The 19,588-nt window shown below is 48.1% G+C and overlaps 1 long non-coding RNA gene across 1 annotated transcript in view; it reads right to left on the bottom strand.

The window, feature by feature from the left end:
- Positions 1-10,160: 10,160 nt before the first annotated feature.
- The window catches only part of LOC147108727 (uncharacterized), a 41,434-nt gene continuing 32,006 nt past the window's right edge, over positions 10,161-19,588 (bottom strand). The window contains exon 3 of the long non-coding RNA XR_015080636.1: positions 10,161-10,541. This is a non-coding gene — a long non-coding RNA (uncharacterized LOC147108727). The remainder of the gene's footprint in view (positions 10,542-19,588) is intronic.

The raw sequence follows: 19,588 nt of genomic DNA, 5'->3' as shown, positions 1-19,588 counted from the left end.
GATGTGCCAAGAATGTCCTGTGCTATTCACCCATGACCAGTATCACATACAGGAGCATCTTGTGTAGGGGCCTGCTGATGGCATGGGCCTGGTGCCAACATGAGAGGCAGACAAATACCTCTTCCTGTGCTGCTCCGTGCATGACACTGCTTGAGGCTGAGTTCCCATATTGCACAGTGTTCTGTACAAGCAGAACACATGGCTATAAACAAGGTCCCTGAATCCCTGGTTGATAGTTAACTTCTTAAAAAAGGGGGAATAAATATGATAAAACTAGGACTAACAATATTAGAGAAAATCACAAGTATAGAAAGTGAAAAGAGAGATAAGGGGGGTAAAAGGGAATATGAGAAAAGGTTAGTGGATAATATAAAAGGAAATAGTAAGGGCTTTATAAACATATTAAAAATAAAATAATCGTTAAAGAGAGGATTGGCTCACTCAAGGGAAATCTAGTTGTGGGTGATGAAGATATGGCAGAGATATTTTGCATCAGTGTTGCAAATGATGATGAGAATGAAAATGAAGTTGCACTATGAGGAGGATGTGGAACAATTGTTAGCGATAACTGTAGAAAAGGAATTGGTTCTGAAAATATAGTCAAATTTAAGGTGAATACGTCACTGAGCCCTGATGGAATGAACCCTAGACAGTTAAAGAAAGTAGAGAAAGGGACTATAAAAGGTTTCAGGAGGACATAAACACGTTAGCAGATTGGACAATTTAATGTGGAGAAGTGTGAGGAAAAATAAAGAACAGGAGTATAAGCCTAATGGAAAAAAGCTGAGGAGTGTGAAGGAACAGAGTGATCGAGGGATTCACATATATAATTTGCTAAAAGTAAGAGCACAGGTAGATAAAGCCATAAAAAAAGGCCAATAGCATATTGGGTTTTATAAATGCAACATAAGTAGGACAATTATGTAAAGAAGTAAGAAAGAATTCATACAAAACAATGGTTAGACCACAGTTAAGTAATTTGTGTAGTTTTAGACACCCCTTTCTTATAGAAAGTCTATTAAAGTAATAGGGGGAGAAATTCAGCATCGCCCCATTTGGGGCGCCATTACTGGCGGTGCGCAAAGTTTAGCGCCTGGCGCAAATTATCACCTCCGACAGCAAACTTGGCTTTTATCACCCCTGGAGGTGATTGAAGCGCTAAATCAGGCGCTACACACCTCTCTTAAGGCGCTAAGGCCGAGGAGCGAGGCGCGACTTCACAGCGCTGGCGAAGCTCATGTGATGTCAGTCAGCAATGGAACACAGACACACTGGCACTGTCCAATTCTTAAAGGGGAGTTCTAACGAATGGTCATCGACCTGAAACGTTAACTCTGTTTCTCTCTTCACAGTTGCATTTGACCTGCTGAGTTTCTCCTGCATTTTCTGTTTTTATCTTAAAGGGGAGGGTTGATCTTGCTCTCTATCTACATCCTGCTCATTGCAGCCTTGAATCTCGGCCTGAATCTCAGCCTGGAGAGACCTGTACATCAAATCTGCTGGAAAGAACAATGGAGAGAACCAGGGGAAGAGCTCAGAGTGCAGCCCCCATAGTCTCTTCTAAATCGATACAAGGAAGGGCAGATCAAAATCAACCTCCAAAGTGCTGCTCAGTACCTAAAACTCCTTCACACAGTGTTGAATCTCTCCAGAAGTCTCTCTCTCTCTCTCAGAATGCGTGGTGCAAAAATGTCACCGACAAAAAAAGGCAGGAAGTGGTCGCCTTTAAATAGCGCCCCCCTAGTCCCTTTCTGACAGCAGAACGCTCCCCTCAACCTGTCGTTGCTAGCGGCAGGCGGTAAGGCAGGGGGCGCCACTCAATTTCCGGTCTGGGGCGCTACCGGGGCGTTGCGCACTCGACTGACGTCACGATCTGCCGGCGCAGGAGATCGTGGCGGTAGTGTTTAGTGCCGCCACAAAATGTCTAGTTAATTTCGCGAGCGGTGCAAACATCACTGCGCCCGGGCGCTAGTTGCTTTGCGCCCCACTTGGCACCCTCTTAAGGCGCTAACGGGAGGCGCAAACAACTGAATTTTTCCCCCATATTGTTTAGATACCAGCAATGCCAAACTATAGTTAGGAGGAAAAACTTAGGACTATAGCCACAGGAGCAGAGAAGTCAAAGAGGAGATTTAATAGATTTAAAAGTAGCTGCTTTTACATTGCCTGCATTGCCATGTGGGCAGTGGCAACCCCAGAGTAAACTTACTGGATTTTCTAAGGCCAGCACGGGAAAGAAGCAGCAAAAAAAATGTAACTTCCCAGGAGCTGGGAATATTCATTCATCCTTGTTTTTCCACTATTAAACCCTGACACTTACCTCAACAACAATGTCCCAAGACGTTTCACAGAGGTGTAATCAGATGAAAATGGATGGTGAGGCAGGAGATATTAGGAAAGGTGATCAAAAGTTTGGTCAAAGTGGTAAGTTTTAAGGGAAGGATGAGGCTGTGAAAGATTTAAACATGGGGGGATGAGAATTTTAAAACACGTTGGGGGATTAGGAGCCAATGTAGGTCAGCAAGCACAGGGTGATAGGTGATTGGGACGATGCAGGATAGGATATGGGTAGAAGAGTTTTGGATGAGCTGAAGTTTGCGGGGGTGGGGGAGGGCAGGGTGGAGGGCTGGAAGCTGGCCAGGAGAGCATTGGAATTGTCCAGTCTGGAGGTAGCAAAGGCATGGATGAGAATGACAGGGGCTGAGACTGGTCATGTTATAGAAGATTTTGTGATAGAGAGTATATGGGGTCAGCAACTCAGCTCAGGGTCAAATAGGATGCCCAGGTTACGCACAGTCTGGTTCAGCCTGAGAATTGGTGGTGAGGGTACAGAGTTTGTGGAGGGAGCTAAAGACGATGGCTTCAGTCTACCCAATGTTAACTGGAGGAAATTGAGAGTGATCCAGGACTGGATATTGGGCAAGCAAGCTGACAACACAAAAGCAGTGGACTGGTCAAGAGAGGTAGAGTTGGGTATTGTCAGCCTACATGTGGAAGTGGCCCATATCTTCGGATGATGTCACCAAGGACCAGCACATAGATGAGGAAGAGAAGGTACCAAGGACAGATCCATGAGAGACTCCAGAGGTAACAGTGGTGGGGTGGGAAGAGAAGCCATTGCTGGAAATGCTCTGGCTATGATATCCCCACTTTGTATCCTATGGAGAATGCATTCCTCTTCGTTTAGCCCTCCAATTCCTATTTTCAACCAGGGTATTTATCTAAATCCTTTTTAAAGGAGTTAACTGTCTGATCCTCAGTCACTTTCTCTATGTGTCTATTCAACATCTACTAACCTGTGGAAAAAGGGCCTAGAAATTCGTCTTGGATAGTGGCGCAAAATGGACGGTATCGGATCGCCTGCCCCTTATACGCTGTGCCTGATACTCAGTTCCATTGCAGTTAATGAAACTGAATATCAGGCACAGCGTATAACGGGGAGCCAATCCGATACTGCCCCCGCCCGAGACGAATTTCTAGGCCAAGGATTTTCTTTGAACTTCTTGTCTCACTTGAGGCTTGTCAATTTGAATCCTGTGTCTTCCAAGCCTGTGCTTACACTCTAAGTCGAATATGCTCCTTTGCATTTTAAAGACCTAGATGTTCCCCATTTTCTTTTCTCCCGTGAGAAGAAAGTCATTTCTGTGAGCCTCTCTTCATAATACAAAGGGGGGAATGTGCTCTGTGGGTTATATATGCAACAAAATCATTAATCAGTTTATGGATTGGATTTACAATTTTGTTACACGTTATGCATAAGAAGATCATCCCCTCACCCCCATAGCTCGCTAGTCCCCGAATCATCTTTGTTGCACTTCTTTGAATTATCCAGATTATTTGAACACATATTCTAGGCTGACACATCAATACAATACTGAAAGAGTGCTGCATTTCGGATGAGACATTAAACCAAGACTCTATTTCCCATTCTAGGTAGGTGTTAAAGATTCCATAGTATTATTCAAAGAAGAACATGGAGTTTTGTGGTGTCCTGATCAACATTCCTTGCTCAAGCACTACCACCATAAATAGATGAATTAAGCCGCTGTTTGTGGGATGTTATACCCATAATGGCTGTCACATTTGCCTGCATAACAGCACTTCAAGGTAATTCATTGTATACGAAGGGCATCAGGATGTTTCTGAGAGATGTAATAAAGTGGCATATAAATCAAGTTTTTCTTCTTTCTCCAATGCTTTGACATTCTTTTGAAAGTGAGAGACTCTCAATTATATAAGTTATTCCTAGTGTGGCTTCTTTCAACTTATTGTCAAATTCCTTTGAGGTGGATTTTAGTATTCAATTTGTTTTGTTAACTACAGCTACCTATTGACTGGAAACATTCAGTGAATGATCAGTATGAGAGCCAGATGTTCTTTCTTCACCTTTGCTAAAGAGCAACCTTCCATTGTGTACACATTTCCTTTTTTCTGTTTCAATATGCTTTTTCTTAGATTTATTGTGGGTAATAAGGGAATCAAGGGATATGGGGATAGTGTGGGAAGGTGGGGTTGAGATAGAAGATCAGCCATGATCTTATTGAATGGCAGAGCAGGCTCGAAGGGCCGAATGGCCAACTCCTGCTTCTATTTATTATGTACTTTTAACTTTGGGAGATAGTGTAAAATGAGCGATATTGGATCAGCTGCCTGTTATAAATCTCTCCCGATTTTCGTTTCCATTGACTTCAATGGAAATAAAAATCAGGAGACATGTATAACAGGAAGCTGATCCAACATCGCCCATTTTACACTATAAAGACTGTTTAGAGAGATAAAGATCTAGGTGATATATTGCATAAATCCCTAATAGTTCACGCCCAGTGCTGTGAGGCTACAGCAAAAGCAAATAGTGTATTGGGACATATTGCTAGGACGATCTAAAATTAAACAAATAGCACTTGAATTAGATCTTGGTTAGGCATAATCTAGAGTACTGTGTCCAGTTTTGGTCCCTTGGGTAATATAAAGGTCCGGGAAAGGTTCAGAGGAGGACCACCATATTGATACCTAGCTTAAAAGTGAGGACTTCAGGGAGATTTGATTGAGGTCTTTAAAATAATGAAGGCACTAGACTGTGTCCATGTAGATAGACTATTTGAATTGGGCAAGTTAGGGAGAATCAGGGGAGCATGCGTATATCAAATCAAATCAAATCAAATCAACTTTTATTGTCATTGTTAGTGCACAAGTGCAGTACAATGAAATGTAGGCTTGCGGCTCCCGCGAGTGTACATTTAGATTAAGACATTTAAACATTCAACATACATTTGGCTTGTAATACATTAACATAAACATAACCATAATAAAGTGCATTGGCAGATGTGCAGGCTTTAGAGTTTATTTGTGGAGTTCAGTAGGATGACAGCCCTGGGAAAGAAGCTGTTCCTAAATCTGGTCGTACGGGTGCGAATGCATCTGTAGCGTCTCCCAGATGGCAGGAGGGCGAACAGACTGTGGCTGGGGTGGGTAGGGTCTTTGATGATGGACCGTGACCTCCGTAGACAGCGTTTCTGGTATATGTGCTCTATGGTCGGTAGCCGGGTAAGCAGAGAACTAGGTTAGATATTAAGAGATTTTTCTTTTCGCAGAGGGTCATCGACCTTTAGAAAGAAAGAACTTGCATTTATGTGGCAGCTTTCACAACTTCAGGACAGCCCAAAGCCGATGAAGTACTTTTGAATTGTAGTCACTGTTGTAATGTAGGGGAACACAGCAGGCAATATGCACACAGCAAGGTCTCACAAATAGCACTGAAGTAAATAACCTGATAATGGCCCCGATTTTCTCCCAGCCGTCGGGCGGGTTTTCAGGCGGGCGGGGGCTGAAAATCGCAGAAATAGGGGGTCGCGACCCCCCCCCCCCCGCCTGATTCCCCGCCCCGTCCGACTTTTGGACCGTCGTTTCTCTCCAACCCGAATCAGTCCCGCCCGCCGCTGGCGGGACTGGCCGTCGGGACCCTAATCAGCAATTATTGGCATGTTTAATGCCATTTTAAGGGGCCCTTGCTATTTTCAAGGGTTTCCCACGCTAAACACGCCTGCGGGGAACCCCGCTGATGAAACCTGGCGTGAAGCATCCCGGCTTGCTTGCTCTCAGCTGCAGGTCATTCGGGAAAGCTGAGATTTAATCGGAGAGCATTTGTATGTTGAAGGACCTTCTTATTGCAGGCTTGGGGCTACTTGTTCAAGGCTTAGGCACAGCTGTGGAAGGTTGGAGCCTCACACACTTCTCCAATGTGAGCTCCTGGGAAGCCCCTTTCGCCACCCTCACTCAGCGCTTACTCAGCGGAGGCATCTACCAGAAGCATGGGATGCCTTTTTTTCCTTCCCTTCTTGCCATTAGAGGATCTCCAGCAGCAGAGGCAGCAGCAGCAGAACCAGGAACAGCAGGATGAGCACCAGGAGGCTGCTCACTCACCTGAAGCTGCACAGGCTAGAAGGGGCCAGCGCTTGGAAGTGGCTTGAGAGCACCTTGCTGCGCATTAGCGGGCCATGGGGACCCGTATCTGCACTGGCAGTCCTACTCAGAAGGACTTCCATGAAGGTCTGGTTTCTCTGTTCAATAGATGGCCATCGCTCCTCAAGAGATGTCATTCTCTTATGAGCACTCACCATGTTTTCCATACCCTGGCGACTTATCTCCTCCATGGAGGTTGCCAACCTTTCCATGGTGATGGGTTCATGCGCCAATGACTCCACAAAGGCTCTGCTCATGGTCACTATGGACTCCTCCATTCGCTCCACACTCGCAGCGACCCTGGAGAAAAAACCTGCCAGAGACTCCTGCATCTGTGCATGGAGATCCATCACCTCTTCTCTTGTGGATGGACCCAGAGGCAGAGGGTCGACATGCAGCGCAGCTGAGCTGAGCTGGTAGAGTCCTGCGCCCTCCGACGAGGACTCTCCACTGCTGTCCCTGTCTCCAGAATCTGCTGAGGCTCACTTGTGAGCTGTGAAACACCAGGTGACAACACTACTCTATGTCCCAAAGGTCCCCCCGAGGTGTGAGTGTCTGCGCTGGTGCTGGGTGCGCTTACTTCTGCTGACGCTGCGCCCTCAGAGGTTGGAGCTTCCTCTGAGGAGTCTGGCTGCACAGCCTCTTCCTCCTCCACAGTGGGGACGGGGGCTCTGGATGGTCCTGTGGGGGAGTAGAGGAAGGAGTTAGAGATGTGATGCCAAGGTTACATGCACATTGGAGTTCGCAGATGTTCATAAGTCCAAATGATGTAGCTTCAGAATCATAACAGCGACTCATGCTATGTCAATGAGAGAGATGGCAAACTATTCTGTCACCAGCTTGCGGGACTGCCCCCGTCTCTCCTTCCACAACTTCCGCGGCCACATCAGCCCCAACAATTTCCAGCACTCCTTCCTCCCAGGGGGTCAGGTGGGCTACTGAGGGTGGGCCTCCTCCAGTCCTGGCTCGCTCTCTGTTGTTGTGAGTTCTCTTTTCCTGCAATGAGGGAGACAAGTGGAGTTTGAGTGAGAAGGAAGGAATGAGTGTAGAGATTGCATAGCATAGATACTTAGAGGGAGACAAAGATGGTGTGAGGCTGCAAGACCAAGGGCCCTCCCTGTGTGTTGTCAGCTGTGTTCAAAGCATCAGAGTGAGAGGGAGTGTGAGGGCTGCATGGTGGAATAGTTATGTGAATGTGAGCATAGAGAGAGATGAAATGGGTAAGGGTGCATCGATGTGACTGTGAAGTGAGATGTGGAGGAAGAGAGTGCTAAAGCTGAGTGCTGGTGGGGAAAGGCAACGGGGATCAGGCTGAGGGTGTTGGAAACTTCATTCTTACTTTTCCTGTATGGTGAAGGTCATGGAATCGTTTCCGACACTGTATCCAGGTTCTTCTGGTGACTCCCAGCGAGTTGACATCTGCTGACTCCTGCATCCATGCAGCCTTGGTCTCAGTGGGAGGCCTCTTCCTGCCTGACCTAGGGAAGAGGACCTCCCTGTGGGCCCTAACCCCATCCAATAATGCCTGCAGTGAAGCTTCGTCGAATTTGGAGGCAGCTCGGGGTCTGGCACTGGCCACAGCTGCTGCAGGCTCCTCTGCCATCCTGTATGGTTCGTTTGGAAGCCAACAGAGGAAGCAATGCTTGCTGTGGACCTTGAAAGCACCACGAATGATGACATCATACTGTGGGGCTTTCTGACTGGAAATGGACAATTAGCAAGGCTGTCCACACACTGGAACTTAATTGGTCACTTGAGGGAAAATTGCGTGCAGCTGGCTGACCCATTTTTTTTCGGGTCGGAACCCGACATTCGGGGAACCCGAAAATTTCCCGCACGATCCAGAAAATCGGGCCCAATCTGTTTTAGTGATGATGGTTAAGGGACAAATAGTATCCAGAACTCCAGGAGAATTTCCCTGCTCTTCTTCAAAAAGTGCCATGGGATCTTTTACATCCACCTGAGAGGACAGACAGGGCCTCATTTTAACATCTCATCCAAAAGACGATACCAGCGGCAGTGCAGCACTCCCTCAGTACTGCACTGAAATGTCAATCTAGATTTGGAAGAATTTGTCGACTCGGAGTGAGTGCGGATTCAGTGGGAACAGTCAAAAGGGAACTGGACAAATTCTTAGCTGTGGCTGATATAGCAGCATACAAAAGTTATGTGGGGTATTGAGCAATGTGTCTTGTGCTCACTATGTCCTCCTGGAACTTACCTTGATTACTTTTGCGGGTGAGAAAGGAATTGCCAGGCTTTTGTTTTCCCTGAATTGGCTTAAGATTTTTTCTGTACTCTTTGCCTCTCCCAGGAGATTATGTGGCTGCTGGTAGGTAGGGAAGGGGCGTTGGGATCATAATCCTCATCTGCAGTACTGGGAAACAGAAGTTTTAAAATAAACATTTCACCTTTTAAAAATCCCTCAGTGTTAGACAAGGATTCAGACATTGGTATTAGGGGTATATGTAGTGCCCCATTTCTTAGCGAAGGATTTAAATTAAAATGATTTGCATTTATCACATCATGGAAATGTTTCAAAGCACTTCACAAATCAGTTAGTTTTGGAGTACAGTGAATGTTATGTAGTCAAACTAAAATTAGAACATGTTTATGCTGGAGGGAGACTGGCAGTGACAAAGACAGTCGTCAAAGGTTAGATAAAGACTGAGTATACTCCCATAATAAATTTCACTTTAACCACTGACGATCAGATAAATATCTCTAAACTGTTCCATTTTGTCAGTCAATTTCAACCCTTCCCGACTTAGGTGCAGCATTCCCAAATTTTAAACAGTAGCTCATGCGTCCTCCAAACCACCACGGGACATATTTTGGATCTCCTGCAATTGTGAGCGAGCTAAAATTGTTGGTCCTAAGGCTTCATAATATAAATACAGCACAGAGGGAGGCCATTCAGCCCATCTTGCCTGTGCCAGCCCTTTGACAGAGCTACCCAGTTAGTTCCACTCCCCTGGTCTTTCCTTATAGCCCTGTAAATATCTGCACTTCTTGTGGAATTGCAGAATTTGCATGAACATAATTTGGGTTGTGTTTGTTTTTTCACGTATCACAAACAGAAGGGTTATTAGAATTTTATTTGAATGATTGTATTATAATTTTGCCTTAAATGATGTACCATCAAAGTACAATAATGTGTTTTTTTTCTTACACACTTCTCAATTTAAACTGAAATTGCCCTGAGAAGTGTGGGCAAAAAAACTAAATAGTTTTGCTAACTGAAATTCCATTAGTGATTTCGGTCTGGAATGTACTTGATTTTTTCACATTCTGAATCAAATTGATTTAAAAAAATCAATGTAACCGTGCACTAATTTGGGGACGCTGGATAATGACAGATTATCCTACAACCCCATCAAAAATCTCCCCATATGGGAATTTTGCCTGTAAACTTCGCTTGATTTTTCTCATAATTGTCGTTCTTAACATAGTTACATTTTGGGGCCTTTTCTAGTCTTCTTACTTGAGATTATATCAGTACTAGTGTCTGAGATCACTCTCATGATTGAGTACCTGTACCCCAGCTCTTTGAGAATGTATCCTTGCTTTGAGATCTAAGTAAGCCTTTGGTAACTACCCAAGAAACAAACAGAAAGCCATGTATGATACTTGCTTTTAGCTACTGAATTTATTTTACTTTAGTTCTCACTTTAGTTTTTGAAAGTGAGACAGATCAGACCTTGTTTTAGGTTTAAAATATCAAGTAAATTTATTTTCCAAAAGATGAACAATTACAAATGTAACATTCATAATATGTAATTACAGTAGACAACCTTCCATATAACTCCTTGAATAGACAAAATAATACGAACTAAGCTAATTCTTTGTCATTAACTTTTAAATATAGACAGCATTTTTTGTTTCTTTCAGGAATATCAAACTGCTGGTCCATTTCCATCTGGCTCCCAGTTGCTTCTCTGAGATTTCAAATTGTTTCTCTCTTGGGATTTTCCAAACACATCCTCGCTTCAAACAGAATCAGTCTTTTACATTCCAGAAGAGTCACCAGAATTTCCTGGATTTTGAATATGTGGCCTCTCAAATTCAAAGTCACGTGCAAACTAAAAGAGAAAAAAGAAAGACTTGCATTTATATAGCGCCTTTCATGACCACTCGACATCCAAAAGCTCTTTACAGCCAATGAAGTACTTTTTGAAGTGTAGTCACTGTTGTAATGTAGGAAGCGTCATATAGTATTGTTTACGTTTGAATGATTCCACTTCCGAAACTATTCCCATCAAAACTTGCAACATTATATTGGGATAGGCTTGGTGCAACATTCTAGCTTAGGTGGTTGTTATACGCCTTGGGCCAAAATTGCTTGGCCCTTTCGGTGCACTCTGGCCATAATTCCAATTTCCGGCATAGATGTGAAACATGGACACTTTATAGAAGGCACACTCAACAGCTGGAAAGGTTTCTTTAGACACCTTTATACCTTACTTCGTATTAGGTGGCAGGGCAAGATCACTAACAATGAAGTACTAGAATGTGCTGGCAGCACTAGCATTCAGGCATTTAGGATGGATGACGTACAAATGCCAAATCAGGTGGTTTCCGGAGAACTGGTGGATAGCAGAAGTGGGACAGACAAAAAGGACACACTCAAGATTCACTTAAAGAAGTGCAACACGGTCGTTGACTTCAGAGGAAATCCTGGACACCGACAGACAACAATGGTGTGCTGAAATAAGAGAAGCAGTTAAGGTCTTGGTGCGACAATGCCGTGCCAGCATGAAGGCAAGCTGCGAGAGACAGCAGGATCAGCAACGCAGAGGGATCAACGGGAGAACTCCCCAGCAATGTATGTGAGGCTTGTGGTAGACAAGATCTGTCACATATCGACATCAACGCACCCAGCCACTGTGAATTTATACTCCCCTCACTGTTGTCACCGTCATCCTCGAGTACAAAAGATATATTACTATTTGGGGCTTTTAGCATTTGGATGTGTATAAACCATATCAATAATATAAGCTCATTTGAAGCTCGTGAATACCATGTTAATAAGTGAGGTGACTGGTACCATAAAAACACCAGTAAAAAAAAAAATCCCAGAAAATCATGTAATCTCATGAAATAGAACCAGCCTTTAATTTTTCAGTTGCCATAAATTGTTGGCCCTAATTATAAACTGACAAAACTGTGGAATACGATTCCTCAAAACATGGGTAAAAATCCCAGAGTCCCTTGAATACAAATGAAACTTGCCTTCTGTTTTAATAGTATGTCCTAAATAACATTGAAAATATTTGGGTAGATTGACTTTCAGATGAATACGTGACTAGAGGAATGGTGCAAGGGGGAGGGATTCAAATTCCTGGGATATTGGAACCGGTTCTGGGGGAGGTGGGACCAGTACAAACTGGATGGTTTGCACCTGGGCAGGACCGGGACCGATGTCCTGGGGGAGTGTTTGCTAGTGTTTTGGGGGAGGGTTTAAACTAAAATGGCAGGGGGTTGGGAACCTGTGCAAGGAGGCAGAGGAAAGGGAAACAAGGATAGAAGCAAAAGACAGGAAGAGAAAAGCAAAAGTGGCAGTCAGAGAAATCAAGGGTTTAAATCAAACATGGCCACAGTAAATAATAATTCTAAAAGGTCGAAGAGTGTTAAAAAAACAAGCCTGAAGGCTTTGTGTCTTAATGCGAGTAGCATTCGTAATAAGGTGGATGAATTAGCTGCGCAAATAGATGTAAACAGATATGATATAATTGGGATTACGGAAACATGGCTCCAGGGTGACCAAGGCTGGGAACTCAACATCCAGGGGTATTCAATATTCAGGAAAGACAGGCAAAAAGGAAAAGCAGGTGGGGTGGCATTGCTGGTTAAAGAGGAAATTAACACAATTGTAAGGAAGGATATTCGCTCTGATGATGTGGAATCTGTATGGGTAGAGCTGAGAAATACCAAGGGACAGAAAACTTTAGTGGGAGTTGTATACAGACCCCCAAGCAGTAATGCGGAGGTTGGGGGTGGCATTAAACGGGAAATTAGAGATGCGTGCAATAAGGGCAAAGCAGTTATCATAGGTGACTTTAATCTACATATAGATTGGGCTAACCAAATTAGTAACAATGCTGTGGAGGAGGAATTCCTGGAGTGTATATGGGATGGTTTCCTGGACCAATATGTCGAGGAACCAACTAGAGATCAGGCCATCTTAGACTGGGTATTATGTAATGAGAAAGGAATAATTAGCAATCTTGTTGTGCGAGGCCCCTTGGGGCGTAACGATCATAATATGATAGAATTCTTCATTAAGATGGAGAGTGAAGTAGTTGACTCAGAGACCAGGGTCCTGATTTTAAATAAAGGAAACTACGATGACATGTGGCGGGAGTTGGGTTGGATTGATTGGGGAATATTACTCAAAGGGTTGACGAAGGATAGGCAATGGCAAACATTTAAAGATCGCATGGATGAACTACAGAATTTGTTCATCCCTGTTTGGCGTAAAAATAAAACAAAAAAGGTGACTCAACCGTGGCTAACAAGGGAAATTAGGGATAGCATAAGATCCAAGGAGAGGACATATAAATTGGCCAGAAAAAGCGTAAACCTGAGGATTGGGAGCAGTTTAGGATTCAGCAAAGGAGGACAAAGGGATTAATTAAGAGGGGGGAAATAGAATATGAGAGTAAGCTTGCAGGAAAAAAAAAACTGACTGTAAAAACTTCTATAGATATGTGAAGAGAAAAGGATTGGTGAAGTCATGCATAGGTCACTTGCAGTCAGAATCAGGGGAATTTATAATGGGAAACAAAGAAATGGCAGACCAATTAAATACATACTTTGGTTCTGTCTTCACAAAGGAGGACACAAATAACCTCCCAGAGATGTCCGGGAACATAGGGTCTAATGCGAGGGAGGAACTGAATGAAATCAGTATTTGTAGGGAAATGGTGTTAGGGAAATTGACGGGATTGAAGGCCGATAAAACCCCAGGGCCTGATAATCTACATCCTAGGGTACTTAAGGACGTGACCCTAGAAATAGTAGATGCATTGCTGGTCATCTTCCAAAATTCTATAGACTCTGGAACAGTTCCCATGGATTGGAGGGTAGCTAATGTTAACCCACTATTCAAAAAAGGTGATAGTGTGGGAGACTACAGTCTCCCGCGTAAAGAAATAGGCAACACAGCAAGCTACAAGAAATAGGTCTTTACTCCAACTCTCGCAATACAGTACTGAATTCGTAAAGCCCACGAACCTGTGATGACTCATGGATTGGTCACCTGCTGGAACCTGATTGGTTTTCCTTCTCTCAGCAGCAGGCAAGTCTGAACATACCTTATTCCTCTCAGCTTGCAACTGTCTTGCGGGGGGAGGGGAATACAGCAGTTAAAAGGGGATTATACAGGTTTATCTACATACACACAGTGTTTCCCCAATGTGGTAACGCCACATACGCCCCCCCAGAATCCTCGTTAACTGTAAAAGTCAGTCTCTGCGGAGGTTTGACCAAACAGCTGTAGCGGCTGTAGTAGCCATCTGGCGTGTGAGGAGGGCTGTCTGGTAGGTCGGCCGGTTGTTCCGTCGGCTGGTCTGGCGGCTGGTCTGCCGGTGGGCTGGCTGGACGGGCTGCCGGCGAAGGTGGGGCGGCGGCCGGGAAGTAAGGTTCTGGCGTGTCTTGGTCCTCTTGTGGGGCCGCCGCCAACGCGGGAGGTCTGCCCTGCCGTGGGGGAAGATCCGGACGAAACGGGAAGCTGAGGTCCAGGTGCGCCGGTTTGAGGCGGTCTACTGAAATAAGGTCCGGCTTCCCGCCGACGTCGATAAGAAAAGCTTTGTCCCCCATCTCCAATACTGAGAAGGGGCCGGTGTATGGTGCCTGCAGCGGGCCTCTGTGCGCGTCCCGGCGCACGAAGACGAACTCCGCATGTTGTAAGTCCCAAGGCACGTAGGACGGCTGCGGGCCGTGTTGCGAAGTGGGCACTGGACGGAATTGCTGGGCCGCGTCCTGGTGCAGGGAAAGCTGTCTGGCGGCCGACCACGGCTCCGTTGTCAGGGGGAGGAAGTCGCCTGGTACTCTGAGCGATTGGCCATAGACCATCTCGGCCGCGGAGGCGCGGCGGTCCTCTTTGGGCGCGGTGCGCAATCCCAGGAGGACCCAGGGTAGTTTGTCGATCCAGCTGGTGTCGGCCAGGCTGGCGCGGAGGGAGGCTTTCAAGGAACGATGAAAGCGCTCGCAGAGCCCGTTGGCCTGCGGGTGGTAGGCTGTTGTCCTGTGCAACTTAGTGCCGAGGCCGGCGGTGATGGCATTCCACAAGTGGGAGGTGAACTGGGGGCCTCTGTCCGAGGATATGTTGGTCGGCACGCCGAACCGGGCCACCCATGTTGAGACGAATGCTCGCGCATCGTCGGTCGTGGTGGTGGAGGCAAGGGGAACCGCCTCGGGCCATCTGGTGGTGCGGTCGACGATCGTGAGCAGGTGTGTGAAACCGTGCGACGGCGGCAAGGGGCCTACCAGATCGATGTGGACGTGGTCGAAACGCCTCTCGGGCACCGGGAAACACTCCAATGGCGCCTTGGTGTGCTGCTGGACCTCAGCGCGCTGACACGCCACGCATGTGTTGGTCCAGTCTCTCACATCCTTGTGGAGTCCAGGCCAGACGAACTTGGCGGACATGAGTTTCTGAGACGCACGCATCCCTGGATGTGAGAGGCCGTGGATGATGTCGAAAACTCGCTTGCGCCAGGCGGATGGGACGACCGGCCTAGGTGAGGGGACTGAGACGTCGCACAGGAGGGTTGTGCCGGCTGCGTGGAAGTGGATGTCGGCCAGAGTGAGGCTGGTGGTTGACGTCCTGAGGGCCTGGATCTCCGCGTCGGCGGCCTGGTCTCTCGCCATGCTGGAGTAGTCGACGCCCAGGTGCACTGCGTGGAGCGAGGGTCTTGAGAGGCAGTCGGCCACCAAATTGTCCTTGCCGGCGACGTGGCGGATGTCCGTGGTGAACTCCGAGATGAAGTTGAGTTGGCGCGCGGACCAGGGTTCGGTTACTTTGGCCATGGCGAAAGTGAGCGGCTTGCGGTCCATGAATGCGGTGAACGGCCGGCCTTCCAGGAGGAAACGGGAGTGCCGGATTGCCAGGAACAGGGCCAGGAGCTCTCTGTCGAACGTGCTGTAGGCCTGCTCGTTCTTGCGCAGCTGTCGGCTGAAAAATGCCAGTGGCTGCCACGCGCCTTCGACCCACTGTTGCTGGACAGCGCCGACGGCATAATCCGAGGCGTCCGTGGTGAGGGCGGTCTTGGCGCCCGGGATGGGGTGGGCCAGTAGTGTGGCGTTGGCCAAGGCGCTTTTGGTCTGGTGGAAGGCTGTCGCCATCTCGCTGGACCAGGTGAGTTGCTCTTTGCCCGTTTTGCCCCTGGTGGCTTTGTAGAGGGGGCGCATGAGTGAGGCGGCCTTGGGCACGAAACGGTGATAGAAATTGACCATCCCCAAAAATTCCTGCAGCGCCTTGACCGAGGTGGGCTGGGGAAAGTCCGCCACCGCCTGCACCTTGGAAGGTAGGGGAATGGCTCCCCTTGGCGAGATTCTGTGGCCGAGAAAGTCAATTTGGGCTGCTCCGAACTGGCATTTGGCCGGGTTGACGATTAGCCCGTGTTGGCTGAGGCGCTGGAAAAGAGAGCGCAAATGCGCGATGTGCTCGGCCTTGCTGGTGCTGGCCACGAGGATATCATCCAGATAGATGAACAGGAAGCTCAGGTCCCGTAGGACGGAATCCATGAGCCGTTGGAAGGCCTGTGCGGCGTTCTTGAGCCCGAAGGGCATGCGCAGGAACTCGAACAGTCCAAAGGGGGTGATGACCGCCGTCTTCTGGACGTCTGCGTGGTGGACGGGGACCTGATGGTAGCCGCGAATCAGGTCGACCTTGGAAAAGACGGACTTTCCTGCTAGGTGTGCCGAGAAGTCTTGGATGTGCGGAATGGTGTATCTATCGGGCGTGGTGGCGTCATTGAGCCGTCTGTAGTCGCCGCAGGGGCGCCAGCCACCGCCCGGCTTGGGCACAATGTGGAGGGGGGACGACCAGGGGCTGTTCGAGCGGCGGATGATGCCCAGTTTCTCCATCGTGGCGAATTCTTCCTTGGCCACCGCCATCTTGGCTGGGTCCAGGCGTCTGGCTCGGGCGAACACTGGTGGTCCCGTAGTGGCGATGTGGTGCTCGACACCATGCTTGGCTGCCGCGGCTGAGAAGGTCGGTTGTGTGAGCCTCGGGAAATCTGCAAGTAGGCGGGCGTAGTCGTCATCCGCCGGGGCAGAGCAGGACCCGACGAGGGCCGGGCTGTTGCTCTGCTGGCAGGCCAGTGAAGCAAAAGTTGCTGCATCGATCAGGTGCCTGTCGCGGACGTCGACCAGGAGTCCGTGGGCGCAAAGAAAATTGGCGCCCAGCAAGGGATGTGCCACCGAGGCCGTCACGAAATCCCACGTAAATCGCTGGCCGTTGAAACAAACCTCGGCCCGTCGCTTTCCAAAAGTAGCGATGGCTGCACCATTTGCCGCCACGAGGGGTGGGCCGCTGCAGCCTGCCTGGATGTCGAGCTGGGAGGCAGGAATTATGCTGCATTGGGCTCCGGTGTCGCAAAGGAATCTGCGCCCTGAAAGGGAGTCGGTTATGTACAGCAGTTTACCTGCAGTGCCGATGGCCATCGTGGCGGCGGGGGTGCGGTCGAGCGGGCCTAGACGGCGGCGCGGGGCTGGCGCGTTGGGCCGGGCGGCCATCTTGGTTTGATCGAAAGAGCAGGGTGCTCTGCAGCGTTGGGCCTTGTGGCCGAAACGCGCGTGGTAGTAGCATAGTTCTGCGGCCTGGCGTGGCGGCGCGCGCTCGGTGGTGTCGGGGAGCCTCGCGGCTGCACAGCCGAGTTGGGCGACGGCGAAGACTTTGTCCGTGGCGGCTGCCAGTTGTACGCAGTCCGTGATCGGGGACCCTGCGAGGGCAGTCTGTACCTGCTGAGGAAGCAGGCTGAGGAAAAGGGCCCGAAACAAGAAGCACTGCGGTTCAGAGCCCAGGAGCACAAGCATCCGGCTCATCAACTGGGTCGGGGTAGAGTCGCCGAGGCCTGGTAGTGAAAGAAGCCTACGGGCCCTCTCCTCCCCGGACAGGCCATAAGCCTGCAGCAAGCGGCCCTTAATGGTTGAGTACTTGCCAGTCTGTGGTGGGTTCCCCAGCAGGTCGAGAACTTCAGCGGCGGTGGAGCTTGCTAGTGCTGAGACTACGTGGAGGTACCTTTCTTCATCGTCTTGAACCCTGCGAAGGGTGAATTGGGCCTCCGTGTGCGCGAACCAAGCTGGTGCTTGGTGTTCCCAGAAGGTGGGGAGCTTCAAGGACGCGGCGCCGGCCGACATCGGGCTGCTGCTGGTTGCCGTTGGGTCGTTGTTGGCCTCTGTAGGGCTACATGAGTCGGGGGCTTCAGCTGCCGACATTCGGGGTCACCAATGTGGGAGACTAGTCTCCCGCGTAAAGAAATAGGCAACACAGCGAGCTACAAGAAATAGGTCTTTACTCCAACTCTCACAATACAGTACTGAATTCATAAAGCCCGCGAACCTGTGATGACTCATGGATTGGTCACCTGCTGGAACCTGATTGGTTTTCCTTCTCTCAGCAGCAGGCAAGTCTGAACATGCCTTATTCCTCTCAGCTTGCAACTGTCTTGCGGGGGGAGGGGAATACAGCAGTTAAAAGGGGATTATACAGGTTTATCTACATACACACAGTGTTTCCCCAATGTGGTAATGCCACAATAGAGAGAAAACGGGGAATTATAGACCGGTAAGCCTGACATCGGTAGTGGGGAAAATGCTAGAGTCCATTATAAAAGATGTAATAGCAGAGCACTTGGAAAACAGTGACAGGATCGGACAAAGTCAACATGGATTTACAAAAGGTAAATCATGCTTGACTAATCTACTGGAATTTTTTGAGGATGTAACTGGTAGAATAGATAAGGGAGAACCAGTGGATGTGGTATATTTGGACTTTCAGAAGGCTTTCGATAAGGTCCCGCATAAGAGATTAGCGTGCAAAGTTAAAGCACATGGGATTGGGGGCAAGGTACTGACTTGGATAGAGAACTGGTTGGCAGACAAGAAGCAGAGTTGGAATAAACGGGTCTTTTTCCAAGTGGTAGGCAGTGACTAGTGGGGTACCGCAGGGGTCGGTCCTAGGACCCCAGCTATTCACAATATATATTAATGATCTAGACGAGGGAACTAGATGTAATATCTCCAAGTTTGCAGATGACACAAAGCTGGGTGGGCGTGTGTGCTGTGAGGAGGATGCCGAGAAACTCCAGTATGATTTGAACAGGTTGGGTGATTGGGCAGATGCATGGCAGATGCAGTATAATGTGGATAAATGCGAGGTTATCCACTTTGGTGGCAAAAACAGGAAGGCAGATTATTATCTGAACGGCAATAGATTGGGAGAAGGGGAAGTGCAACGAGACCTGGGTGTCCTTGTGCACCAGTCGCTGAAGGTAAGCATGCAGGTGCAGCAGGCGGTTAAGAAGGCAAATGGTATGTTGGCCTTCATAGCAAGAGGGTTCGAGTACAGGAACAAGGATGTCTTGCTGCAGTTGTACAGGGCCTTGGTGAGACCACACCTTGGGTATTGTGTGCAGTTTTGGTCACCTTATCTGAGGAAGGATGTTCTTGCCATGGAGGGAGTGCAGCGAAGATTCACCAGACTAATACTTGGGATGGCAGGAATGATGTATGAGGAGAGATTGGGTCGATTGCGCTTATATTCGCTGGAGTTTAGAAGAATGAGAGGGGATCTCATCGAAACCTATAAAATTCTAACAGGGCTAGACAGACTAGATGCAGGAAGGATGTTCCCCATGGCAGGGGAGTCCAGAACCAGGGGTCACAGTCTAATGATAAGGGGTAAGCCATTTAGGACAGAGATGAGGAGGGATTTCTTCACCCAGAGAGTGGTGAACCTATGGAATTCTCTACCGCAGAAGGCAGTAGAGGCCAATTCATTAAATATATTCAAGAAGGAGTTAGATATATTTCTTAAGGCTAAAGGGATCAAAGGATATGGGGAGAAGGCAGGGACAGGGTACTGAGTTTGGATGATCAGCCATGATCTCATTGAATGGCA

The sequence above is a fragment of the Somniosus microcephalus genome, chromosome 13, assembly GCF_052327205.1.
Source record: "Somniosus microcephalus isolate GS21.2 chromosome 13, FLI_Smic_1.0, whole genome shotgun sequence".
NCBI classification, from domain to species: domain Eukaryota; kingdom Metazoa; phylum Chordata; class Chondrichthyes; order Squaliformes; family Somniosidae; genus Somniosus; species Somniosus microcephalus.
The sequence above is the reverse complement of the archived record's forward strand: the minus strand, read 5'-3'. Positions and strand labels throughout refer to the sequence as shown.